We start from the raw sequence: 18650 nt of genomic DNA, 5'->3' as shown, positions 1-18650 counted from the left end.
CGGTTCAAGACAGTTCAAGAAAGTTCCATATATCCAATAGTTATTCTAATAAAAATTCTGAAAAGTTATTGTTACACGCAGTGGCGCACTCAGGATGCAATCTTGGGGGGGGGGGGGGGCAGTTGAACCCAGCCCTCGGATTTGCGTGATGACCTTTTTTATTTCTTTTAGCCAACATATCTGTCGAGAGGTATTCCGCGATTTTATTTTTGGAAGCTAAACATTTTTTCTTGTGGGCCCCCCCTGGGTGCGCCACTGGTTACACGAGAAACCCCCTTAAGGGGGTAGTATACCCTCGATTTGTAACTAGAAAATAACTAGAATCTTACTAGATTTTTGGTGGAAACATGGGTTTGCTGGTTTTCAGTTAGTGTCCTTATTTGAGCAAATTTTGGGCTGGGTGAGGGCTCATTCGAAAGAGGAAGGTTCACCGCAGGGGGCTCTGGTCATGAGGTTAACGAGAATATGTTTATATCTAATAATATTAGTGTCCAAAGTAGAGTAAAAATCTAGGAAAAAAACCAGCAGATTTCAATGCATTTTTCTATCTCCAAAAGACTTTTTGACTGATGGGATGACCAGAGCCCCATGCGGTGAACCTTCCTCTTTCGAATGAGCCCTCACCCAGCCCAAAATTTGCTCAAATAAGGACACTAAGTGAAAACCAGGAAACCCATGTTTCGAGCCATTTTTCTAGTAAGATTCTAGTTATTTGCTAGATATTTGCTATTTACTAGGATCTTACTAGATTTTGGGTCGAAAACAGCCAAATTTTGGGCTGGGTGAGGGCTCATTCGAAAGTGGAAGGTTCACCGCATGGGGCTCTGGTCATCCCATCAGTCAAAAAGTCTTTTGGAGACAGAAAAATGCATTGAAATCTGCTGGTTTTTTTCCTGGATTTTTACTCTACTTTGGACACTAATATTATTAGATATAAACATATTCTCGTTAACCTCATGACCAGAGCCCCCTGCGGTGAACCTTCCTCTTTAGAATGAGCCCTCACCCAGCCCAAAATTTGCTCAAATAAGGACACTAACTGAAAACCAGGAAACCCATGTTTCTAGCCATTTTTCTAGTAATATTCTAGGTATTTTCTAGTTACAAATCTAGCCTATACTACCCCCTTAATAAGAAGCTGCATGATCGAGGCTTCCCTAACTCGATCCATGCGTCAGAGCGTGAAGCAGGAACGGTTCAATTCCATTTGAAGTCTCAATCAGGGTTGCTTCTTCTGAAAGCTCCTGCCTGACAGTCTCGGCAGCAGGCAGGGATTGGTTACAAGTTTGAAGGCGGATCAAACCGTACGTAGTTTATCCAGACTGAGTCGCATGAATTCATCATTCGAGAATCGTTTGCTAGGCATCCTGCGCGAACAGAGGTCGGTTACGGGTACATAACCGTCGGCCGATCGAATGTTCGGCAAACGGGGGCCCCGGGACTCTCGTCAAAGGCTGATTGAATTCCGAACTTCCGTTCGTTGCCGGCATACTTCCGTGTTTAGCGTGCGTTTGTGCATCGCCGCGGTCGCGCCACGATCCGCCGGCCTTCCCGTAAAGTAGGAAACGGAGATTCCAGCGGCCCGGTTGAGTCATAGAATTATTTCGGGAATTTCCACTGCGCAGCAACTGTGGCGGCGGCTACACTACATGGTAAAATTCGACCCGGTATTTTTGAGCCCTCAGCCACCGGTGCCCCGGTACCCGCGCGAGCACAACTCCCCCTTCATCCATCATATCCTACCGCGGCCGCAACAGACCTCGGCAAGAATTTTATAAAGCCTCTGCTGGGATGAAAGAGTATATTAAAATAGTTCGTTCAGGTTTTTCTGCTATACGCTGACGCGCATACGAATTCTTCGGGCATATTGTTCGGATTTTACTGCATGGCACGCGAAAACATGTGTGCAGGGACGTGTCTGAGTGTTCTGGATGGGGCGCACAGCATGTTTCACCGTACGTATTATGAGTCAATGGCTGCAATCCTTTCTTTTTTATTCAGCTTTTTCAAATCTCGGCTGAGATTTGTTTCAGCCATACAGCCAGGTGTGCACAATATTTCTGTAGATAAGATTTTTAAATTACAATGTTTTGTTTACGTACTTATACATATATCTGTACCTGGCCGACTATGTCGGTGATATTGGGTTGTTCGGTAAATCTCCGCCGATTTTTGGAGTAAATCGAAAACGAACAAAATTGTACTAACAATCAAGTTGATTTAATAAGATATACACCATTTTGTTCGCCATCTGTTAGAAAGTTTCATCATCCCACTCTCGTAAAACGTCCCTGGTTTATCGCTGGAAAACTTATCAAGGTGCTGTTTGCAGTCGTCCAAAGAATTCAAATTTTTTCCGTTCAGCGAATTTTGCAAAGAGCGAAAAATATATACGGAGGCTGCGGTAAGACATCCCATGCCAAACTCCAACAACTTTTGCCGAGTAGCCACAGACACAAGTGGTCTAGCGTTATCTTGATGAAAGACCACGCCTTCACGATTGACTAATTCTGGTTGCTTCTGAACAATCGCTTTCTTCGACATTGTTGTAGAACATACACTTCTCATCGCCCGTTATCATCCGTTTCAGAAATGGATCGTTTTCGTTGCGTTTAAACAATAAATCGCACGTTGAAGTACGATCCATCAAATTTTTTTCGGTCAATTTGTGCGGTACCCAAATATCAAGGCGACTAACGAAGCCAAGCAGCACCAAACGTGCATGAATGGTCGGATTCGACACATTCAGACTCTCTGCCATTTCACGAGTGGTAATACGCTGATTATATTTGTGATCAGTGAATTTCACAAACCATTCGTGCACTGTTCGATCATTTACAACATTGTCTTTTTTTTTTGCAACTTGGACAACATTCTGGCCTTTTCTATAGTAAAAAAACGTTAAATGCCGAAAATGCACTTTTTCGTTCTTCATGTTGAAATTGACGCCAAACAAAAACGATTGAAGCTACGTTCGCGGTGAATAGATCCAAATATTGGCGAAAGCACCATCTATCGGAAAATGTATAATATTAAAGTTTTATAAAAATAATTACATATTTTTTTTATTTAAATACACTTTAGGTCAGATCTGGCCTATCAGCGTAATTCAATGTTCCTAAAGTGTTCCTGCGCCATCTATCGGAAATCGGCAGAGACTTTCCGAACAACCCAATATTTTCTTTCCGAGGTGAAAACTTCTTCAGGCGCACCGCGTAAACAATTGCTGGGCAGTGAATGAGTCTGATCCGTCACGCTCAGAGGTGAAACGATATTCGAGTAAACTAAGGGAAGTGATATTTTCATTGATTCTTCCATCTGTATGAAGAAATAAGCGAAAACATTTATGTTTGCCTTTCATGAAAAACATTAGTACCAATTGTTTGTAAACGTACACAATAGTTTCAATTAAAGTATAGAAATTTATACACTCGTAGTATATCACAATGTGCACCACCCGTGAATCTTGATAAATAACGAATGTTTGCGTCCAACATATTCCTTTTCACGCGTCATAAAAGGTCCTCTCGCATAAACGTATTTGACTTGTACATCTGAATACCGATAACAGATTCGTAAATACCTATTTGTAATGTGTATGATGGAACATACCCTAGTTATCGCTTTTATGGCAAACATTGGGGATTCAAAATGCATTTGCATATCTAGTATGCATAATTTTATGGCATCGCATAATTAATGCCGTTCCTCGGCTTACTTCGTTCGTTAACATTTTTATACTCCAGCTGGGAATGAATCGTTAATATCAGATTGCTTTATCGAACAAGAGTCATAGCCTGCGAAACTCTGCACGCTTATTTGATATTATCTTATAACATAATTTTTCAGAATAATTATATATATATTCCTCTTAGATATATTCCAATTATTCTATACAAAGCTCAGTAATTCCACAACTTATGGCGACTTTGAGAATAATTAATTTAGAAAAAAAAAATTAAGAAAAGGTGCCATTGGAATGTAATTCACTAGTATCATTATATAAATCTTATTGTAAACACGTGTTAAAAGTCTAGTTGAAGTTCGGAATAGAGATAAAATTGCATGTTAACTATTATGAAGGTTCAAAAGGTTAAAACATAATGTGGCCAAAAGGAATTTGCAAATGTATCTTCAATAGTGGAAGATAACAATACATGTTTCTTAAATAGCATTGTTACATACGGTACAACGCAATTAAAGGGAAATGAAGTGAACTATACGTTTAGGTACTATCGATATAACATTATATATTATATTTTACAATATTTTTTATATTTCCTGGCTCAATGGACATTTTACTATGGAATTATAATGTGATTTTATACAGTGAACCACAAAAGTATTTGAACGCACTTTAAAACAGTATAACTTTTTATCGTTAAAACAGTATAACTTTTTTTTGATCGGACCAAACGACCTGAATTTTATTAAGCAATTAGAAGAATTGATTTACCAAATGACATGCAAAAAAGATTTTGAAAAAAATTGTAATTGCTAAGAATTACATCAGAAAGTAAAAGAGGCATCATTTATAACTTTTTGATTACAGCTCATAATGAAAATTTAAAATATCTTTTGTAGATGTATGTTAGTTATAAACATGCTGAAAATTTCATCGAAATCACTTGTACCTTTTGGGTATGTTACAATAGATCTACAAAACACATTTTAAACTTTCATTAAGGGCCCAAATAAAAAAGTTTTAAAAAATGCTTTCTTTATTTCTGCATGCGACCTCGTAAATTGCCATTTTTGGAAAATCTTTTTTGCTGATCATTTAGTAAACCAATGCTTCTAATTGCTCACAAAAACATCAGGTCGTTTGGTACAATTACAAAAAGTTATACTGTCTTAAAGTGCGTTCAAATACTTTCGTGGTTCACTGTAGATCCGGATCAAAATTGAATTTTGTCCAGCTTGGATCGTGGAAATAACCCACTGTGCACCGTACGTCCGAGGGGTGTTTTCGCGTTGTAAATATGAAAAAGGATAGGTAAAAGAAAGTATGTACGTGTCGAATATTTTTCGATGCTCCACTTCTATGCAAAGGTTTCATTAGAATCTGCGCGTACGAGTTGGGCGATGTCCCTTGTCGGTTCGTCACGACCGAGGTTCCAAAGACGTAGACGCGGCCATGTACGCGGCCAACCTCCTAGACCAAAGGGGGTTGATTACAATATATGAATATTCAGTGGCAAGTCCGCTCTCTCGGTGTTTCTCGTTTCTTTTTTCAAAGCGGTACGGCGCTGCGCGGCGGGGGGCTATGGATGTCTGGGACCATGGCTTGGCCTGACTACGTAGCCGGCCAGCCGCGTTCGGCCAGCGAACTTTGGAAACCGGCTTAATGAATTCCCGCGGACGTAAACTCTTCGTTAACGCCGGTTTGCGCTAATTAGGACAAATTAAGGGAGACCGAGGCGGAGCTGGCGAAGCAGTCGGTCCGTTCCCTCCCTTTGCGCCGGGGCTATTGTTGATTATTTTCGGTCTCGAGTGTTGGCAATTAAGGAGAAAGTAGAAAGCTTTCAGATTTTTCCTCGTTTTAGAACAGCCGACTGGTTCACCGACGATTGTCAAATTAATCGATGTGATCGCCGAGGTCACCGAACTGGAAGTCGAATGAAAACGCTCGAGGTGTTGGATAAAAGTTGGAACTTTTACGGAAATTATTCGAACGGCTAACTACGCAATTTTTTATTTATTCTAAGAAAGGGGACAGATGTAAATTATGCGAGACACAATCTCAAGGAGAAATGATTCCAGTCTTCCTAGGTAATTGTTCAAAAGAGCAGACGAGAATGGAACATTGTACAGTATAATATGTACTTAATGGCCACTTTTCATTCGAGTGCCGTCGCGTCCATCTCTGACTTTAATTAATTACTTTAGCGTTCAGTGTGCCTTTGACTTTTTACCAGTATAATAGAATCATTTCTTCTCAATTGTCTCTCAATAGTTAAGTATTCTTCCGTGCAAAGTGCGTAGAATCGTCCTTGTGAGTTAATGAAAATTCCACCGGTGAAACCATTCGCAGTCCTGATAATAAATTATCACTAGATCTTTATGCATTTGTGCAGCAAAAAAATTTTCAATAAATGCTAAAATATAAAATAGGACTTTCTTCAAATTTGTCTACAACAATTGGAAGCTGCATAATATTTATTTCAAATGTCGTACAACGTATCTAATAAATTTGAAACCACTCACACTTAACCCTTTGGAAACACATATCTACATATTGGTGAAGTTAGGTTGGTGTGTGTGGTCATTAAAGTTGCAAATAATAAATATAAATAATTGTTTAAATATCACAACTCACAATGTCCTCGTCCACAAAGGGTTAAACTAAGATAATCATGCAATTTAAAATTTAACTCTTTTTTAAACATCTTTTCCCCCAACTTTAATTACGATCAGCATATGACTTGTTTTTGCAACCAGAGCGGTACGAAAGTATCACTAAATGTTGTTAAACTAACTTAAACAATCTGTTACATTGGACGCAATTGAATCGAGTTTCCTCATCTGTTGTTTGCTAGTTGAAACAAATCAGAGAAATTTCTTCTTTTACTCGACGTATCCGGAAGTTTTATCAGCGAGCAACCACTTTTTCTATTAGTACGTGGTCTCCGAGTGTTCTCCGGAGTCACGTTTCCTAATTTTGTAATTAGACCTTGCACATTAACCGTTTTAATTTTCCCCGGATACACGCCTGCCAACTTCGGATACGAATAATCTACGCTTTGTGTCTGAATTGGTATGCAAAGTGCTTTCTGTAGCTTAAATTGTTTGAAACCGGCTTATGCATATTAATGCAATTCGGGGTGTTTCCTCAAAGAAAGGCTATTGTCGGATCAATTCCCCTCGTCCCAGGAATTTCAGACTCTCAATTTATTGATCCTCCGTTAAACACTTGACACATTGTTCTATTTTACTCCACCCCCGCCCCCTGCCAACGTAAACATTTCAGGCTCGGTTCATCGGCGTTGTCTAATAATACGCAACGCTGAAACTATGCCGCTGGAGTTATCAACAAAATACGCTTCCGCGATGCACGTCCGTGTTTATCGTGTTACACGAGACAATTAAAACTTACGGTTGATTGATTATGCGATTCCTGACACCTTAAAAATAGTTATTCGTACACTACATATAGAAGTAAGAGGTTGTCCAGCATTTTGTTTCCTCTTTGTTTATCGAACTCTTTCATTCTTTTTTACTGTATCATATTTTTTTTTATTTGTAAGCATTTTAAACCCTTCTGGGTTTATTTCTAGGTGAATTATAAAAATAATAATATAAGTGGATACAATAACAGCAGCTTACAATCTTTGAAAAAAGAATGAATACTAAGACAAGCTTGAATGTTTGGCTTTGCTGTGAGTGTGTCTACATTAAGAAATGGTTGAAGGCCCATACTAACAATAAGTAGGGCATTTATTAGCTTGCGCCTTTGTGGATTATACAATTCGCATTGCCATATTATGTGTTCAAGGGTTTCGCAGTCCTGATTGCATTTACACTGGCTATCGCGTTGATAATACCTACCCGCGCTAGTGAAACAGCTAGGTTATAGTGATCGGCACGCATTCTGTTAACTGTAACAGTTAAGCTTCTCCCAAGTTTTAAATGGGGGAACCGGGGTAGAGAGCTTTCATTGAAAAAATTCTCAAAGAATTTTTTTCCCTTAAAGAGACCTTGATTTTTTATAACTTTGAAAGTACGATCTTGTTTTTCAAACTTCTCAAATAAATCAGTGTAGGGCACCGCAGGAAATATTTATAGTGTTCGTTGACGTTGCCGATTTAGCTGCCTTGTCCGCATTTTCATTGCCTTGAATTCCAAAAATGCGATGGAATCCAAAACAATTTAATAAAGCTGTTATGATCATTATTAATCAACGAATTGTATTTTCTTTTAATTTCAAGGATGTATGGGTTAGTTATAATGTCTACTTTGGAGCTCTCCAAAGCCAGGAGCGCGCTGAGAGAGTCCAAGAATATGAGAAAACTGAGATGTTGATGTTCCAGAGCAATACTGTATCATTTGTATAACTGATTGGCGATAATATAACAGTATTTATATATTCTTCTAATGGTTTTGCTGTTTGAAATTACGCCTACTCATTTTTGTCACATATGCATTTTAGACGTACAATAGAAACAAGTTATCTATTTCCATTGACGCGTAAAATCGGATAAAACGTTGACGTGTCTATGTTAGTAAGTATAGGCACGTCAGCCACTGCAGATTCCTACAATGAGCAATTATACCGAAGCTGTTGTTTCCCTGTCATCTATTCAGAGTTTCAAACTTGGCGCGTTCCATCTACAATGCGAAAGCTCATATCTCCTTGTTACGTCCCCGACCACTTCGAAATTTGATCACCTTCTCACTGGTTGGATCATTATTTCATTCCTAATTAATTACCATTGTACGCTTGCGGTATACGCCGACCGGTAATTTGTTAAGATCGTTGACACCGACAGTCAGTCGTATCTGAATGTTACTTATGCAGATTGATTAATGTGCTCGGTTTTCAGAAAAACACGGATCAATATCCAGAACAGTACCAAAACGGACTAATTGATTTTACAATTCCCGTTATATCCGTTCGTTTACCGAATTTAATCGTACGAAACACCTATAGCGATGCACATGTCTCGCTTTTATAATATTGCTCGTGTCAAAATCGATGAATTTAACTTTGTTAACGCATTCCGCTCATAGAAAGTTTTCCGTTTAAGCCATTTAACGATTTTGAATATTAACGTAAAACGCGGTACATAATACCGGTAACACCCTGGCTATTGATTAAAGGTACAACTCGTTTTGCTGTCTAGCTTGTTGCGCAATTCATACATTTTCATTAGTGTCATGAAATTTGCATTGTAAACGTTTATCATTTTATATAGCAGCGCTTAGCGTGCGTGTGATCCCCAAATGATCCCCAAATGATGAAAGTACGTGATGTTATAATTACTATGTATCCAAAATACAGATTTAGCAATAATTGATTAAATTTATAATATTTTTCTATCCCGTGATAAAGGAAATCTTCAAGTTTTTGTTTATTATAACTAAACTGCGGATCTTTATGCAATATAAAAATGATCTGCACTGATTGCAAGAAATAGAAACCAAATTGAATGTTATTTCTTCCCCCGATGATTTTAATAGAGGAGAAATCATATATTGACATCTTCGATTTTTAAGATTTTTCCACAATTTTGAATTTCATCTGCTAAATTTTGTCATAAATGCATAAAATCCGCAGTAACATAAACTTCTCACAACGTTTGTAAGTGACGCAGATCTACAAAACGCATCTTTTTAAATTTTCTATATCACATGAAAAAATTGTGAAATATAATTTCTAATTTTCCTCTGCGGTTTCAAACAATTGCAATTTCTGAACAATTTTATCCACATAATAAACTAGTTGATCTAACTTCGCGGAACAATTCGGTTGGTCTGGTCCAATATTTAAAAAATGATCATCTTAAGTGTCCGAATATTAAGGATAGGTCAACGTAAGTGGGGAAAGTGAGGAGCGAATAACAATTAATCAGTAAACCTGTCTTCTTTGTCGCGAACACAGATGAGTAAAAGCTCTATCTGTGTACCCTACGACGTTCCAAGTAGAGACTTGGGTTTGTTGTAAAAGTCAGATATTGAATAAACGCGAAGGAATGGCGGTTGAATTCGCGAGAAGAAATCGAGGATCGTTACCTTTCGTTACTGGGTCAAGTGGAATCCCGAGTAACGAAGGAGTTCTTTGCAATTCGAGTCAAGTGGTAATGGCTCGGGCTTTCTCCCTTTCTCCCACGGTCCTCTGTATTTTTTCCCCGTTCTTCTTTCTTTCTTTTTTATGTGGTTTCCTCTGCTTGACGAGGTAAGGCGAGGGGGTGGGTTTCGTCGTGCGGCTGTATGAATTCGGGAAAACCGGCGTAACGAGGCACGCTGACTCGAAATCGTCTTGCTGGAAAAACAAAACTCCGTTTCCCTGCCTTCAGAAACGCTAATCTGACGATCGTTATGTCTTATAAAAGGACATTTAAACCTCCGGTTTATGATATCGTAACAGATTCGCTGCAAAGATTTCGCACAGACTTTGATAGGGTATATGTACAGTGACTCTCATTAATATTCGGACGCTCTAAAAAAAGCAATAACTTTTTTAAATGTTGGGCTATACGGTTAAAAATTTTTTGAGAAGCTAGAGCAATCGGTTTACTACAGGATGCGAAAAGAAATTTTTTCGAAAATTGCAATTGGTCGGAATTTGTAAAGAAAATACTATAAGTTGCGTTATACAACTATTTTATGTCGGCCTATATTGAAAATTTTAAAAATACGTTTCGTAGATCTGTGTCAATTAAATATATCCAGAAAATTTCGTCAAAATCGGTTGACGTTGCAATGAGCTACAAACGTTTAAAGATGGTGAAAATTGCAGATTTTCTTATATATTCTTAAATCTTTCAATGTCTGTCGTTTTTTTCTGCGTCAACCGATTTCAATAAAAATTTCACAATGCATATAATTGACACAGGTCTACAAAATGCATTTTTAAAATTTTTAACATAGGCCTACATAAAAAAGTTGTAGAATGCAACTTTTAGTATTTTCTCTGCAATTCCGGCCAATTGCAATTTTTGACAAAATTTCTTTTCAGATCCTGTAGTAAACTAATTGCTCTAGCTTCCCAAAAAAGTTCAAATTGTTTTGTCCAATATTGAAAAAGGTATCGGTATTTTGAGAGCGTCCGAATATTAGTGAGAGTCACTGTACCTATTACTGCGGGTGTAAAAATAAATATTTTTCCCTGAATACATTTGTACAATTCAACGAGAATGTCGAAATTGTCAAAAATCATATTCTCATATTTTTATAATCTCAGTATTTGAAAAGCATTCTTCATAAAAGCTAAAAATAAAACCATTTTTCTTCTATCTCGATCACCAAAGGACCGTTCACATGATTGTACATTCTTTATATCACTTTAAATTGCATAGGGGAAAGTTTTATTATTATTTAGATAGCTACTCGATACAACAAAAACATAAAAAGAAACTTCTCATGTCTTTTTATTAAGTAAACTAAGACCTCAGCATTACGTACACTAAAGTGTAGGAGGAGCTCATTACTGCGGCTGAAAAGTTACTATAGCAATCTCTGATTCTGTACGTCTGCTGTTAAACAATGCAACTAGACTGCGAATATTTATGCAAAATAAAAACTTTCCACCTAAATTGCAACAAGCTGGGGTGAAATAAGTATTTAATTTCTTGCTGAATATATTTAATAGGTTGAAAATAATATAGTAGGATGTTTAAATTCTCCAAATTTTTACCCATTTTTATCATAATTGCATAATATCTATCAATTAATTACGAGTTAACTAAAAGCTCATCATCAGAATTTTACTCCATGCTCTTTCAAATGGCATGTTCCTACAAAGACTTATTTGCGTTCCTTGTCGTTTTAATTTATCGCCGCGTAACTACAATGAAGAAATACATATAATTATTGCTATCGTAGCAATATTGCAAAGTTGGACATTGCAATTAAAATTTGTACAGATACTTGAAATTATATTACAACAGAAAGGAGTATATTAATGGTCTTCAGTTAACTCTCCGAGCTTTTGTAACTCTAGACTGTGGATCTTTACGGATTTACAGCAAATGGCACAGGATGAAATACAACGAAATGGCGATTGTAAGAAAATAGAATGCAGATTTAATATTCTTCTTTCCATAGCATTAATGTTTATCAAAGTACCCAGTTGATATTTAGTTCTTCAATTTATCGAGTAGATCTTAAAATCTGGGATTTGCATGAAGATCCGCATCCCAGTTATTATAGTACATTTAAAATGTAATCGTTAATGACCTTAAATCGTACCTCCACGATGCTATTATTCACTAACAATGCTTTCACAGAAACATGTCGCCATGGTAATTCCTTTCGCAGCAAACCTATTGCTTTTACCATTAAAATTGAATTAATTAGAACCAAGCCATTCAATTAAAACGAACCATTCGGTAGTCTTGCGTTATTGCGTCGCTCGTTTAACCCAGGGGAACAATCATGCCGTATACACCGACAGTCATTATGTTGCCAATATTGAAAATATTTACTGTGAAAATGTTATTCCAACGCTTTAGAACAAATATTCTCTGCAATTATTAGAGAGCGAATTTTCTTACAAATATCTGTCGTTAGGGAAAAAATGCCGCAATCAAAAGAATTAGAATTTACGCGTTAATTGAATTCTATCAGGGTGGCCACAAAGTCGTTGCATTTTTCCTAAATATAAAGAAAAATATACAGAGAAACTGTACGAACGTAGTACTCTTTGAACCATTCATCTTTCTCCCTTCACGTTTCTCTGTAACTGCACATTGGTGACCGAGTTATAAACAATTGCGTGGACACAAAAAAGCAAAGAATTTAAATTGAAGAAAACATATCTTACATTTGTTCTGTAGTCACGCAAGGACACGTTACAACGAAGAACACGAAGAAGAGATAATCGTGGTTGATTCAAACTAATATGAGACAGAATGAAACTCTAATCAACAGACTATCTCACTATTTCTAGTTTTAGGATCTTTATGCATTGATGACTTCTAAAAATTTACAAAAAAAATACTAGAATATAAAATTCGACAGAATTCAGTACGATTTTGATATATTTCGAATCTTGTACAATAGTGTGTCCCGCGAACAGAGTCGGGAGATTATGACTTGTGTCGTCACTCTAATCTATCCGGTACTGGTAGGGAGAGGGGTAACTGTTTCCCTCCATTGACGACATTGTTTGATTCCCATCTTAAAATTTGTTTAGAAACATTTCAAATTGCACAACCAGCCGCAGTCTAGTTACAAGTGTTTAAAGGGGCCTATTCACGATCAAGCATTTTGCGCAACGATGCCTATTGTACAACATGATTGATCGTGAATGATAGTGATTGACTAATTGCGCAACCTGTTGCGTAAAATCAGAATTTCCTGATATTTTCTGCACAACAACCGGGTTGCGTTTGTACTGTGTTGTACTGTGAATGAAACGGAGTGAAAAACTGAACGATTGCTCAAATTAGGTGTCAACGTGAATACAATTTGGATTTGCGTAACATCACGCTGCGCAATAATTGTTGCGCGACATGCTTGATCGTGAATAGGCCCCTCAAGAAAAGTGGGACGAGATGCTCGTTACATTTATCAAGTGAAGGACACAATAGTCTTCCCGGAGGCAGATTCCAGCATTAAGATCCTCGAATAACGCTGTCCTTACTGGCTCTGGATGACGGGACAATCACAGGTTCGCAAGAATTCACGTAGAACTTCCCCCAGGATCTTCGCCCGCGGATGTTCTGGTCGGTCTTGCGTTTAATCAGAGCCTCCCCCGGCTGACCCAGTGCTATTTTCCTGGTCTCTTCGCGACTCCCATTCTCGTCCATCATACCATCGCCATGATTCTTTGTTATATTCCTTGAAAATGGGGACGAGAGGTGCGCGCAGGAGTTGTTCGACGGAAGAAATAGGCGAGTGAAGAATGAAAGAGGGAAAGAGCGAGAGAAAGATAGAGAAAGGGAAAAAAGACGTGATTGTCCTGCGCGGTCGCAACGCGACGCGACGGCCGTGGCCGTGCGATACTACGCCGTTGTCCTTAATAAAGTCGACGTTGAAAGCTTCTTGGAGAATTCGTGTCGTCGCCGGGGGTCGGAACTTCAATTAAACCGGCAGTTTCCTCGAAGCGAATCCCAGCCGAGATCATCGATTCCGAGATATTCCGCTGGGTAAAATAGAAAATCGAACGGGGAATAAAAAAGAAACGGGCATTCTCCCTCCGCGTCATAAGTCGAGAATTTCATTGGGACGGAGAAGAAACGAGTCGCGGGTCGGACAATTACAGCCCGAACGGGAAGATGATTCTTCCTTCAAGTTGGAAAGAGAACAACTGCGCGAGAAGAAACCGCGAGGAAGACAACAATCGGCCCCGTCGCGCACCGGTCACCCTATAACATTTGTCGAGACCATTTCAACAGAGAGGGCGGTTCTTAGCAAACAAACTTGTTTTAACATTTTAAGTGAATTATTTCTTGAGCGGGGAATCTTTCCTCTTGCTCTGTTCACGGTAGTATCCGATGATCTTTTGTGGAAGAGGAAGTTTACTTTGCGGGGGGGTTCCTTCCTTTGAAAGATACAATAGTTTATTGATTGTTTTAGAGTGTCCACGTCTTCCAGTTTCAATAATTCATAAACCAAAAGTAATTGATGTGAAACAGAGTTTATTTAACCTTTTGCAGTCGGAGCTACAGTGGATGTACAAAGTATTCGCACGCCCTTTAAAACAGAATAACTTTTTTATAATTGTACCAAACGACCTGATTTTTTATAATCAATTAAAAGCATTAGTTTACGAAATGATATGCGAAAAAGATTTTCCAAAAATTATAATTTACACGGTTACATGCAAAAATAAGAAAGACATCTTCTAAAACTTTTTTATTTGGGTCCTTAATGAAAATTTAAAAGAAAAGATACATTTCTTCCGACCTAGAATAACTCCATTCTACATAATATGATTCTTTTCTTTTTGTAGATATGAAAAATTGATGTTTTACCTCATATAATACTGAAATGTTTAACATATTTAATAATGTAAAGAATATTTTGAATAAAGGTACTGCAAGTTTTAGTGGCGACCCTGGGTCACTATTCGAGTGCTAAGGGTTAATGGTTTAATTGGTCTTCGACCGAGCCGATCCTAATTCGGGGGCAATCGCCGATCTTCGGTGACAATCGGGCGCAAAGGTCCGATCGCGGCTTCATAAAATACGCGAAAGTCAAAGTGAACACACGTACTTTTGGTTATCTCCGAGCCACCCTTCTGACCTTGTCAACCGCGTCGGTTGTTACCGTGACGCAGACAATATACGACGCAGAGCAGTGACCGTTACATGGTGCGTACCGTTTCCGAAATGAAGATTATTTACCTTTATTGTTATTAGAATGAATTCTGTGTTAACTTTATTGTTATTAGAATGAATTCTGTATTGAAGTGAAAACTTGTGAAGTGAAAACTTTATTAGGCACCGCTTACACAATTGCTGGGCAGTGAATCAGTCTAATCCGTCACGCTCCGAGGTGAATTGATATGTTCGTGAAATTATATTATTACCAAGAAAACATCGCGATAAAGCAACAGAGTAAGTAAGAAATGAATAACAAATTTCATTGGAATAATAATTCGATTTATGATATTTTGATAATGCTCGGACCTGTGGAATGGAATTATGCTGAGAATATTATAAACTATACAAATGCAAAAATATGTGGCCCTCAAAATACATTCCTGCTTAATTGCGAAGAATTCTGAAAATCCCCTCTTTTCATTAATCATCAATATTATAATATTCGTGTAACCCACTGAAACTTAACAACATAAAATCCGATACCGGAGTACTATTAACGTGTATAAAGACGAAAAACATAAAAAGAGTGTACGGAGAATGTACATACATTATTTTCCTGCACGTGTGCATAGTTATTCATTATAATAGATGAAGTGAAAATATGCAAATTCAAATTTTCGTTATAATTCCAATCTGTATCGAATTTCATTAATTTCTTCATTTTCGTATTCGACAGACCGTTGGGGAACGATACAAATACGTATGTATATCGGTATGAGAAAATTCATTTTTCGACAAAATGTGATGTACGCAATGGCCACCTGTTCGTGAGATGAAATTTCGTGGCTACTAAAACGAATGCGTTATCGCGCTACGTTTTGTTTTTGATTCACCGGGAATTGCGTGTTTAATGCCATTCTCTATCTAGAAAAGGGGAAATAACTCTGTTTCAACCCGATCCGTGCGAAAATCTTTTTCACATACTAATTAGAATATTTCCGAGGTTGTGCAGGGATTAGAGACCTAGTGGGAAAGATTCAGTTAAACGTTTCACGATTTTCACAACTACGGACCAGATCAGGAAACTTTAAAGTGATGTCCCTTCATTATTCCGTTTACTTCCCTCGTTTTCCTTTTCTCCCTTCCTTTTTCCATCCTCTCTATTCAGGGAAACCGTACCTCCCGTATTTTTCCTCTCCTTTTTCTTCTGGGTTACGTGATTTTTAGACCAGCAAGAGAGAGAAACGAATTTCCGGTCGGTTGCTGGAAAAACTATCGAATGTTTAGTTCTCCTGTTTTTAATCATCTTTATTTGCAGAGATCCTCGATGAACACGGTTTGAGTTGCGTTTACTTACTATCGCGCGGTATTGATGTATTATAAAGTTTACTACATATTTAAAGCTAGAGTGAATCTTTTACAATCTTTCTAATTACGATAGTTAATCGTCGTGAAAAGAAAACTTGATAGAAAATTCTAAACTTACTACAAAAAGAAAACATGCTTTTTATAGTTTATTTTTATTGATTTCTTACTGTCCTTGGGGTCTCAGTGTAATTCTGTAATAAATATTTAAATTTCTCTGTCTTGTGTGTAATGCATAACCGTTCGAAAATTTTTATACGAGAGATGAGAGAGATTAGATTGCACTGATATTTAAAACTTTATAAAATATTGCTGTTCGCATGTGTATTTTCTTTAATCCATTTGTTTGGTATTAAAATTTATAACTTGCATTTAAAATTTTATTGGCGATAGTGGCTCAAAAATCACTATCGGTTTCACAACGAGCAGATAAAAACGTTAAAAATGATTAAGAGAATATAGAAAGTAGGTTAATAAACACAAAAATATTCATTGTTATAATTGTATGCAATATATAATTAGTAATTATTAGACTGCGGATCATTATGCAAAATAAAAAATGTCAGCGTCGATTCCAAGACACAGGAGCTAAATAAAAATTTCGTTCTTGTTTTAATTATCTGATTAAACTGAAATTAAAACGTTGACGTTCTTGAATTTTTTAAATATGTCCACTGCTTTAAACTTTACGTAACAATTTATGTTATAAATGCATCAAATCCGCAGTCTAGTAATTATATTATTTATTACTAGACTGCGGATCATTGTGCAAAATAAAAAATGTCAGCGTCGATTCCAAGACACAGGAGCTAAATAAAAATTTCGTTCTTGTTTTAATTATCTGATTAAACTGAAATTAAAACGTTGACGTTCTTGAATTTTTTAAATATGTCCACTGCTTTAAACTTTACGTACCAATTTATGTTATAAATGCATCAAATCCGCAGTCTAGTAATTATATTATTTATTACTAGACTGCGGATCATTGTGCAAAATAAAAAATGTCAGCGTCGATTCCAAGACACAGGAGCTAAATAAAAATTTCGTTCTTGTTTTAATTATCTGATTAAACTGAAATTAAAACGTTGACGTTCTTGAATTTTTTAAATATGTCCACTGCTTTAAACTTTACGTACCAATTTATGTTATAAATGCATCAAATCCGCAGTCTAGTAATTATATTATTTATTACTAGACTGCGGATCATTGTGCAAAATAAAAATTGTTTGCATCGATTTCAAGGAATAGAAACTAGAATGGAAAAATAGAATGTTATTTCTTCCCTTAATAATTTTAATAGATGGAAAATAATATATTGTCATCTTTAAATTTTTCAAATTCTCCTACAATTCTGAATTTCGCCTGCTCAATTTTTCTATAAACGCATAAAGATCTGCAGCCTATTTATTAAATATCAGTTGTAATTACTTTACATACAGGTCAGTGATAAATGGGCGAAATGTCCGAACGCAATCTTTTGTGATTTGTATTTTTATTTGACCCGAGCAGTGGCGTAGAAACACATAAATAATTTCGATTTCAGATTGCAGCGTGCACGTCACTCTCAGCCACACCAGAGTCCATTAAAATATATTAAACCGTAAATGGTTAATCCCGAAATTGATTGTTTGAGCTCTGTCAAATCGGATTTCGAATCAAATTCCATTTCCCCGACAAATTTTCATTCCGTACGGAGCGTGTATTGAAAAGCACCTGGCCGTATGTTTATTTTCTTTCGAACCGTCGCGCGCCGCGTCGGCGTCTCCTCGTTTTTCCTAAAAACACCAAGTTTCTGTCTTGTCCCGTCCGTTATTGTTGAAACTTTAAAACAACGGACGGGGCCGTTTTATCCCATGGAAAGCTGGGTGTTGCCGCGGGCTACGGACTTCTTAAATCGGTCGCAAAAACGTCGTAAAAGATTCCATTTCCGGCTGACTCGTTAAGTGCAACCGTAAAGTTTACCCGAGGTTTTTAAAGTTGCTCCGACGAAGCCGGTCCGCGATGAAGCGATCCTCGTCTCGATTAGTCGTCTCGAATTGCGACGCGACGCGACGTTTCCCTCATTCTCTCGCATCCGGTTCTCATCGGGTCACGGTGCGAGCGAGTTCATTATCGATCGACTTTTCGACTCGCGGGTCGAGGTGAACGTCCAACATTGTCGTTCACATTGAAATAATATTAGAAGAAATGGAGAAAATGAAAACAATTTAGAAAACTCTCGTTTAACTTCAATATATTCCATCGTGAAAGGTCGTACTGTTCAGTGCGACTTATAACAGGTTTCTGGAAAAATGATCACAAGAGAACGGATCTTCATGCATTTATGGCTCCTGAAAATGTTCAGTAGAATTAGTT

General features: G+C 37.4%; 2 protein-coding genes across 13 annotated transcripts in view; both read left to right on the top strand.

The window, feature by feature from the left end:
* Positions 1–18650, top strand: part of LOC143217586 (dystrophin, isoforms A/C/F/G/H) — a 1095306-nt gene that overhangs the window by 624070 nt on the left and 452586 nt on the right. The gene's annotated exons all lie outside the window — the stretch shown is intronic.
* Positions 1–18650, top strand: part of LOC143217589 (uncharacterized) — a 172282-nt gene that overhangs the window by 152191 nt on the left and 1441 nt on the right. The window lies entirely within an intron of this gene.

This window comes from Lasioglossum baleicum, chromosome 17 (genome assembly GCF_051020765.1).
Source record: "Lasioglossum baleicum chromosome 17, iyLasBale1, whole genome shotgun sequence".
In the NCBI taxonomy this organism is placed as follows: Eukaryota; Metazoa; Arthropoda; class Insecta; order Hymenoptera; family Halictidae; genus Lasioglossum; species Lasioglossum baleicum.
Note: the sequence above shows the minus strand (reverse complement) of the source record. Positions and strands in the feature narration are given on the sequence as shown.